We start from the raw sequence: 9,838 nt of genomic DNA on the forward strand, positions 1-9,838 counted from the left end.
GAAGCTGCCCTGAATTTGTCTAGCTTACTAGCAGTGGTTCCAGGGACATAATTTTAAAGTTTTTGCAGAACTTTGAGGAATAATCTGCTTGGGCCTGGAGTGTTAAACTCGTTTAAAACATCTAGATCTTCTCTTAAGCCTGTGCTCCTCTTTAAGGATTTGAAAATTTTCTCATTAAAAAAAAACAAACTATATTGAAATCAAGTAGTTCTTTTTTCTTTCATTGCTTAACTTTATTCTCTTTATCTAAATAACAGAAGTTCACAGTTTTTAAAAATAAGGAAAAAAGACAGATCAAGAGGAGTAAAATTACCCATAAACTCAACACTCAGATCTCTCTCTTTTTAATGGATACATATAGGCATAATTGTATATTTACCAAGTATCCCACTGGCTGTACTGTTTTGAACTTGCTTTCTTCACTTAGTAATATGTCTTAAAAGGGCCTGTGTTCCCCACGCTAGTCATTTGTCATTATACCCCAGTCTCAAGCTGTGAGTTACCTCTTTGTTATCCTTATTTCAAATATATCTATTTTTTAAAGCTCCTGAATATTTTGTTCTTTGGGTTCCTGTACCATTTTTTTGTTCCATAATTTTCATTGACTTGATTCTGTATACATCCTTCTATATAAACAATATCATAATCTATAAACAGTACCTTATAATCTGTCTCTGTGTGGCACCCATGAACAACCTGACTTTCTTTAGATATCTTCCCATTTCTTCTTCAAAAAAGAACATCACTTGTAATTGCTTGTTCAGAATTTTGCCGCTGTTAAGCCCTCACCCCTCCTAAGCCAACTAAGCTTTTAGAGTCTCTGGCCTTGGAGTCAGATCTATTTCTTCCCTCTGAACATTTCTGACATCTGCCTTCCTAAGATCTAGGGTACGTAGTCGACGGAGCCCAGAGCTGGGGATCCAGCATAAAGTTGGCCAGGTCCATCCTGACATTTTGAGAACTTGTTGCTCTGTCCATCCCTCCTCCTCAACACACATACACACACACGTGCATGTGCGCACACACACACATGCGCACACACACAGGCTAAGACCCTGCACTCAACGGTTGATCTATGGACTATCCTTGGCTCCAGGACCATAGTCAGCGGGACTGGGGTGGAGAATGTCTGGTTCAAACCAAGTCAGTAGCTTCTCTCTCCTGGGCACATGGAACGGGGATACAGGGACTGTCTGTCTCTTCCAGGCGTTTGCATGGGAAGCGGTAGGAGGCACAGCCCGGAGCAGCCACATCTGGCCCACATGGAGGCAGATGACACAGAACTGGTTTTCCAAGAGAGAAGAACAAAGCAGGCACAGAGAAGGAAGTGGAGATACTACAGCAGACATACTTGTTGTCCCTCCCAGATCCCTTTGGGTTCCTTTTACCAGCTGTGTGTGCCCACTGCCAGCCTCTGCAAGCCTTGTCGCTCACGGCCCTCACTGGTGACTTCCAGAGGATCGCCCTTGTGTCCTGGAGCCACCCCACCCATGGGGCTAGAAGCCCCTGGGCGCTTTCTGTTTCCCTCTACGCCTCCCCTCCCTCCACTACAGTCATCAACTGATCAGTGCGCAAGTACGCACGTCCATTTCCATCGCTCGAGGCCTAATTTACACCCCTAAGCCCCCCTTACTAAGTCCCCCCTGGAGCATCTCACTGTTACCCGAATTCCTGGCATTGGGGAAAGCCTGATGCAGAACACATGGGAAACCAGGTAGCCAGAGAAATGGAGAGAGTGACCTTGGGCCTGAGAGATGACTAGTCCTGGTTCAGGTCCCCTGTGAGGCCCGAAGCTCTTCCCCTGTGGGTTCAGTGGTCTGCTCCTGAATCTTCAACTCACTCTCCTGGTGGGTTAGGCTTGAACCAGCCAATTTCTCTGACCTGTTACCCTGAAGACCTGACTCAGGCACCCGGCACGCCCTCCCTGCTGGCGGTCACTGTGCTCCAGAGTTCCCAAGCTTTAACTTTGATCAATTATTTATTTCCATTGGTCAGCATCTGGAGGTGATATTATCAGTAAGACAAGTTTAGAATTCATCAGAGACTCTGCTTTGACTGGAAAGTGGCTTCCAGAATAATTTCTAGACCTTTAAGTCACTCAATCACTGCAATTTTTGGCCATGCTTATGCTTCTATATTTATTTCTAGACCTTTATAGGCTACATATACATTATACTTATTTAGTTATATAAAAGAACTAATATTTAATATACATAAATATTTATTATATATGTGTGCCACTCTTGTCCTAGAGCAAAATTTTTTACTGTAATGAACAGCTTTAAAAATATTATTTTAATGGAAAGGTCATGTCCTTTGCCCTTTTATCCAAAAGTCTATTTATATAAATGCCAAAAAAAAAAGAAAAGAAGCTCATGTTCCTTATTTGGTGGTTGTGTTTCTTCTACTAGAGCCTGCCTCACAAAGATATTTTTGTTGCTGACACAGAGATTTTGTTTTTTGTTTTGCTTTTTAAGGTTCTTTACTAAAAGCCAGGGACTTCTTTGTACATCAGTTATCACGTTTCTCCCAGGCCGTGATGAAAAGGAATATTGCTTAAAAGACTTTTCTGTCAGTAGATTAGGTGTTTCCATTGTGTTGAGAACACATTATACAATAATTGATAAATACAGAAAATCAGGCTTCACATTGTTCCTTAATGAAATAATGAAGTGGACGTAAAAACCTCTATGATTCCTTATGATGCTCAAAATTGAGATATGGGAAGGAAATGTTAGCCCCACATTGACTTGGAGAAACACAGGACTGGACATTAGTTCCCATTCCTCGTTCAATGCTTTGCTTTTTTCCATCATCTTTAAGGCCTTGTTCTTTTCCAATTTCTCCCCACACTGTTCCTTTGTTTTCAGCTGTCTTTTGACGCCCTGATCGTTTTCCACCTTTAAACACAGATGAACAATGCTTAGGGGCTCTAAACATCGCCATCCAGCACCGCCACAGACCCCTGCACTTGATTTGTTGAATGCTGTCCACAAGTCTAGAGGGCCCTTTGCACAGCTCCACACATAGAAAGATTTCAGTAAATGCTGGCTTAGTGGCTGGATCAAAGGAGAGATGGTGTATAGCGATCCCTCAGGAAAGGAAGGACGGACTAGGGTTCCACTCACTTAGTGATCGCACATATTACTTCTTTTTGTTTTTTTCATATTACTTCTTTTGGAGCCCATTTTTAAATCTAAACCTCAGAACCCATGCCTTTCTGGAGGGCCGGGATTGTGTCATAGCCACACTTATAATAAAAGAATAACTGCTAACATTGAATGAGTACTTAATATATGCCAGGCGTTGTTTAATTGCCACAAAACTGAAAGAAGCAGGTAACACTGAATAACCTCATTGATTAGAATTATTAGAATTCATCAGAATTATTTCATTAATTCTAATATATATACTAATGATATATATAACGATACTAATAATATTGATACTACTAATAAATATAAATAAATAAATATAAACTATATATGCTAATATATTATGTATTAAGTATATATGTATATATCTTTTCACTAACATCTCAGAATCCTGATGCATCTTGTAACTGATGGCATTTCACAGTTAGTCCGGACCTGGCAGCAGCAATACGTACTTGTCTTTGCCTGTGTATACACAGACTTGGTCTTTGCAATTAACATTAGTATTTCAACTGAGTTGCGTGCCTTGCTGGGACTACGTGAGCACAGATAAAACATGGGAATAGAGTTGGAAATGTGCTGCTGGAGAAATGATTGCACGCCTACATTTTCTTGCAAAGGCACAACCAAGGGCTTCATGACCCTGAGAAAGGGAGATTCCCCATAGGCAGATGAAGCTGTGTCACCTTTAGCTCCTGAAATGTGCGCAGAAGGACTGCCCATCACATACTGAGCAATGCAGTAGGAAATGTGAAAGCCATGGCAGGCTGGTGTGACCCATTCACACTCTATACAGGACTATTTTTTTAAGGCAACATGCCGAAGTTTCAATGGCAGTGTTTGCCTTTCTTAGAAGTAAACAAATAATGTATGCCTTTAATCAAAGATCTCTGAGATTTGATTACAGCTATTATCTCCCTTTTACAGATATAAAAACTGAGGATTGGGGCTTCCCTGGTGGCGCAGTGGTTGAGAATCTGCCTGCCAATGCAGGGGACACGGGTTCGAGCCCTGGTCTGGGAATATTCCACATGCCGCAGAGCGACTAGGCCCGTGAGCCACAACTACTGAGCCTGCGCGTCTGGAGACTGTGCTCCGCAACAACAGAGGCCGCGATAGTGAGAGGCCCGCGCACCGCGATGAAGAGTGGCCCCCGCTCGCCGCAACTAGAGAAAGCCCTCGCACAGAAACGAAGACCCAACACAGCCAAAAATGAATAAATTAATTAATTAAAAACAAACAAACAAACAAAAACAAAAAAACAAAAAAACTGAAGATTGAAGAAACTGGGTAATGTACCCATTTCCCAGTGCTAGGAAATGATAAAGCCAGGATGCAAACCCCAGTCAGTCCGATCCTAGATCTCATGGTCCTTAATCACAAAACGGCACCACCCCTCACAGCACTTAGCACGGTGCCTGGTAAAATAAATGTTTGTCGGTACAAACCAAACTGTTTAAAGAGGGTTTATTCTTGGTGAGAAAAATAATCAAATATGTAGAGAATGTCTCTAAACATGGAAACATCATCATTCTGGTGGAAGAAAAACTCAGAGCATAGTTGCATCCAAAGCTGTGAGCCCAGGGATAAATGGGGCTCGGCAGAGGATCACGATCTCCACATGGTGTCCCGTCCAGATCACTGAGTGGGGAGCACCAGGGTCATGAGCCATGTGTCATGGGCTGGGGTCCATGGGCGGCAGCATGCTTGTGAACCTCTGGCCTAGGAGTTCGTAGGAGCCGGCCCCCAAGAGGCTAACTTCAACCTATCAACTGAATTATTTCTGATTTTGAAACTTAAAAGTTTTATTTTAACATTAATTTTTTTCTGATTACTAAAGTAACTCATGCCCAGAGAAAGACAAATATCATATGATATCGCATATATGTGGAATATAAAAAAATGGTACAAATGGATCTATTTACAAAACAGAAATAGAGTCACAGATGTAGAAAACAAACTTACAGTTACCAAGGGGGAAAGGGGAAAGGGATAAATTGGGAGATTGGGATTGACATATATACACACTACTTTGTATAAAATAGATAACTAAGGCTTCCCTGGTAGTGCAGTGGTTAAGAATCCGCCTGCCAATGCAGGGGACACGGGTTCAAGCCCTGGTCCGGGAAGATCCCACATGCCGCGGAGCAACTAAGCCTGTGTGCCACAACTACTGAGCCTGAGCTCTAGAGTCCACAAGCCACAACAACTGAGCCCACATGCCACAACTACTGAAGCCTGTGCGCCTAGAGCCCGTGCTCCGCAACAAGAGAAGCCATGACAATGAGACGCCCGCACGCCGCAACTAGAGAAAGCCAGCGCACAGCAACGAAGACCCAACACAGGCAAAAAATAAATAAATAAGTAAATAAATTTATTTTTAAAAAAATAGATAACTAACAAGAACCTACTGTATAGCACAGGGAACTCTACTCAATACTCTGTAATGACCTATATGGGAATAGAATCTAAAAAAGAGTGGATATATGTGTATGTATAACTGATTCACTTTGCTGTATAGCAGAAACTAACACAACATTGTAAATCAACTATACGCCAATAAAAATTAGTTTTAAAAAATGGAGATATTAATTCCTATGTAGAACTGTTGCAAGTATTAAATGAGATCTAATATCTGTAAGAAAAAAAAATAAAGTAACTCATGCCCCCCAAATTAAAAAATTCATAAGAAAATCGTGGCCACTGTGAACACTCTGGTGTACATACGTTTTCAAGTTTTGAATCAAGTGGCTTTGCAATGTTTTCTGTGGACTTAGTATATTTCATAAATACCTTCCCAGACACTAAACATCTAGAATATAGTTTTCCATCATGCAAATATGGTCTTCTTCAAACACTTAAAACCTGTATAAAGTGGAAAAGTCCTTGAGATAAGGTTTACTGTATACAGAGTAAGCCCTAAATAGACAATGAGATTTCCTCAGACAGAATTTAAATGTAGCTGGTTTTTAAAAATGAAATGATGGGAAACTGTTTTCTCAGTGTCCCCTTGAGACTCTCCCTTCCTGGCCCTTCCCAAACTTCCCAAATCAAATGCTTCTTTTTTATATTTAACTATCTGAAATATGATGTATTGGTTTCCTAGGGCTGAGGTAACAAAGTGCCACAAACTGGGTGGCTTCACACCACAGGAGTTTATTCTCTCACAGTCCTGGAGGCTGAAGGTCCAAACTTCAAGGTGTTGGCAGGGCCACGTTCTCTCTGAAGGCTCCAGAGGAGGACCCTTCCTTGCCTCTTCCAGCTTCTGACAGCTGCCAGAAATCCATGGCGACCCTTGCCTTGTAAAGGCATCACTCCAATGCCCGCCTCCATCTTCACATGGCCATCTGCCCTGTGTCCTTCTCCTCCTCCTTTTAAGGTCACCAGTCATGTTGAATTAGGGGCCCACCCTACTTCAGTATGACTTCATCCTATTTTTTTTTTTCTTTTATTATTGTTACTTCTTATTGTGGTTAAAATATACATAACAAAAATTTACCATTTTAACCAGTTTTAAGGGTACAATTAAATAGCATTAAGTACATTTACACTGTTGCACAATCATCTGCATTATCTATTTCCAGAACTATTTCATCATCCCAGACTGAAACTCTGTACCCGTTAAACAATAACTTCCCAGTCTCCCTCCTCTCAACCCGTGGTAACATCTATTCTACTTTCTGTCTCTATGAATTTGTGTGTTTTTGGTTCTTCATATAAGTGGAGCCATATAGTATTTGTCTGGCTTATTTCACTTCGCATAATGTTTTCGAGGTTCATTCATGTTGTAGCATGTATCAGAATCTCATTCCTTTCTAAGATTGTATAATAATCTATTGTACGTACATACCATATTTTGTTCATCCATTCATCTGATGAGAGACATTTGGGTTGTTTCCATCTTTTGGCTATTGTGAATAATGCTGTTAGGAATACTGGTGCTCAAATATCTGTTTGAGTCTCTGCTTTCAATTCTTTTGGGTATATTCCTAGAAGTGAAATTGCTTAATCACACGCTAATTCCACATTTAACTTTGGAGGAACCACCAAACTGTTTTCCACAGTGGCTACACCATTTTACATTCCCACCAGCAATGCACAAGGGCTCCAATTTCTCAACAATTTCATCAACACTTGTTATTTTCCATTTTCTACGTAATAGGATACTCACATCCTAATAGACGTGAGTATGACAAGTATGACCTCATCTTAACTTTACATTTGCACAGATCCTATTTCCCAGTAAGGTCACATTCCAAGATTCCAGGAAAGACATGAATTTGGGGTATGTGCGTACTCTATTCAACCCTGTACATGTGATAAAGAGGATTTCCCATAGGCAGAGTGGGATTAAAGAGTACAATTCCCAGAAATCAAACTTACTAAAGATAGGCTGTGATACATAACTTTGAGTTCGAATGAGGAATGATAGAGGTTAAATGAAGGAAATAAAAACTAATGTTTCTCTCATCTTAGTGGCTGAATTGCTGCCCACTGCAGGAGAAAACAGTGTTAAACTAACTGGACTGATCAATGGATTTTTATTTTGTATGCAATGTATCATGGGTTTAAAATAGTAAATGACAAAACCATTCTGAAAAAAATAATTTAGCAGATGGAAGCCATGAGAAAGGCATTGATAGGCTAATGATCTCTTTTAATCTATAAAGTGTGTTTCTGGACGTGAGGTAACTTTAAACGTATAGCAAGAAGATGCTAATTGCCCCACCAGAGACTTTGTGTACACAACCCCTTCAGTGACACTTGATGGGGGTACAGAACCAGGATGCTGGCTTTAGTGGACCTTGAGAAATTTCACCCCTTGGACATGTGCTCTCACATTTCACCTTGCAGAGATTACAGGTGACTTTGCTTGGATCAACGTCACTGAAGAGAGAGAGAACGCACGTTTGAGATGTTGCACGTAACAAGTGGAAGCATTCCTTATTAGTTCAGGGGGACCATGTGGCCTCTTCTACCTCTTATCCTATCTTTTGTTAACTCCTGGTGGGTAAATTTTTTTTAATACTAAAATAGTTCATCAAAATCCATAAAAAGTGAATACAATTGTCTAGTTCTAAGAGTGGAGAAATATATTCCAGTGGATTAATCAATAATGAGTGAATTAATAGGTGAATAATTAGGTAGTTAATTAGGGGCTGGGATTCTGGGATGACTGGCTGACTTTAGTCACACCCTCAGGCTCAAATCCAGTGCCCTGATCTGACACTGACCAATGGAGATAATCATGACTACTTTCCTAACCCCATACGGCATTTGGAGGAATTAAATGAAGTGACATTCTTGAGGGTTGAACCTCAGGTCCCGCTCGTTCTACATCCACTGCCAGGCGCCAGCCACCTGCTCACAGGCCTCCGATGGGTATTTGCAGGTAGCTCTCCAGCCCAGACTTCTATGCTGAATTCAGACCCTAATCTCCAGCTGCCCACCAACCACCTTCACTTGGCACCTAACCCCCGGCACTCACTGTGTTCAGGACTGAACTCACCATCTTTCCCTATCAACCTTGGCTTCTTTCTCTTTTCCGTCTCAGGGAATAGTAACAACATCCCACCCACATGGCTGTTCCATGGGGAACCTGGGAGGCGCCCTTGCCTCTGCTCTGTTGCCCACCATACACCATCAGACACTCACCAAACTCTTGACCGAGATGCTCTTCTTGACCAAACTCTACCCAGGCTCCTCTGAGCCCTCTTCTTGGCCAGGCCTCAACCTTGGCCCATGAAGACTTGGTCAAACACTAGCATGGTTTCTAACATCTCAAGTTCGTATCCCTGGGATGACCCTAACCCCCCTTCCCCCCTTAAAGTGCCTGCCTGAGAAAACTCAAGGCTGCCCAAAGAAGTGACTGTTCCAGCCAGCGCCTGAAGATAGGGGTCCCTTCTCCCAGGCTCTGTGGGAGGGAAGGAGCCTAACTTAGCAAACCCAGATGGTTTCACGCGGACCCACCCCTTTTCCTGTTTTCTGTAATGTTCCACTTCCCTGACTCTTCTCAAGCCCCTGCCACCCCCACCCCATTCTCCTTTTAAAACACACAGTCACCTCTGCACGGATCAGAATGAAGCCCAGAACTTTCCCCTACCGCCAGTAGTTTCTGAATAAGATCTATTTTCACCACTTTAACTAATGTCCAGCTGTGTTTCTCTTTAACACTTTCTCAGTTCCTCTCAGCATCTCTTAGTTCCATCCATGTTTTGCCATCCCTTCGCTTCAGTTCCGGCCACCATCGCCTCTCCCTGGATTGCTGTGGCAGCCTCCTGGAGACCTCCTGGCCCCCAGCCTTGCCTCATCCAACCCCCTTTCTGCACAGAGCACGTTTGATCAGCGCCCCCTCGAACACCCCTACTCAAAGCCCTCAAAGATGGCTTCCCTCAGGACACCATTCAAACTCTCTGAAATTGGCCACACAGTAAGGTAGCCCACTGACAACGAAATAAGCAAACTCATGGAGTTTAGTTGGGATGCAGAATCCTTTGGGACAGGATATCCTGTCCTTTTCCTTCCTGTCTGTGCGGGGGATTCCGACTTTGCCCCCTGTCCCTTCTTCGAGAAAACAGGCTCGGAGAAATTAAAAGACCAGCCCTAAGTCCCCCAGTCAGCTTAAAGAAGACACAAATCCAAAACTTCTACACCAAAAACAAGTCCTTTTCCTCCACTCTGTT

The 9,838-nt window shown here is 42.3% G+C and overlaps 1 non-coding gene across 1 annotated transcript; it reads left to right on the forward strand.

Annotated features, from left to right (window-relative positions):
- The first annotated feature begins 3,056 nt into the window (after positions 1-3,056).
- LOC132352807 (U6atac minor spliceosomal RNA) lies at positions 3,057-3,180 on the forward strand. Its single transcript, XR_009498887.1, has one exon. It is a non-coding gene; the product is annotated as a U6atac minor spliceosomal RNA (small nuclear RNA).
- The last annotated feature ends 6,658 nt before the right edge of the window (positions 3,181-9,838 follow it).

This window comes from Balaenoptera ricei, chromosome 18 (assembly GCF_028023285.1).
Source record: "Balaenoptera ricei isolate mBalRic1 chromosome 18, mBalRic1.hap2, whole genome shotgun sequence".
Classification (NCBI taxonomy): Eukaryota; Metazoa; Chordata; class Mammalia; order Artiodactyla; family Balaenopteridae; genus Balaenoptera; species Balaenoptera ricei.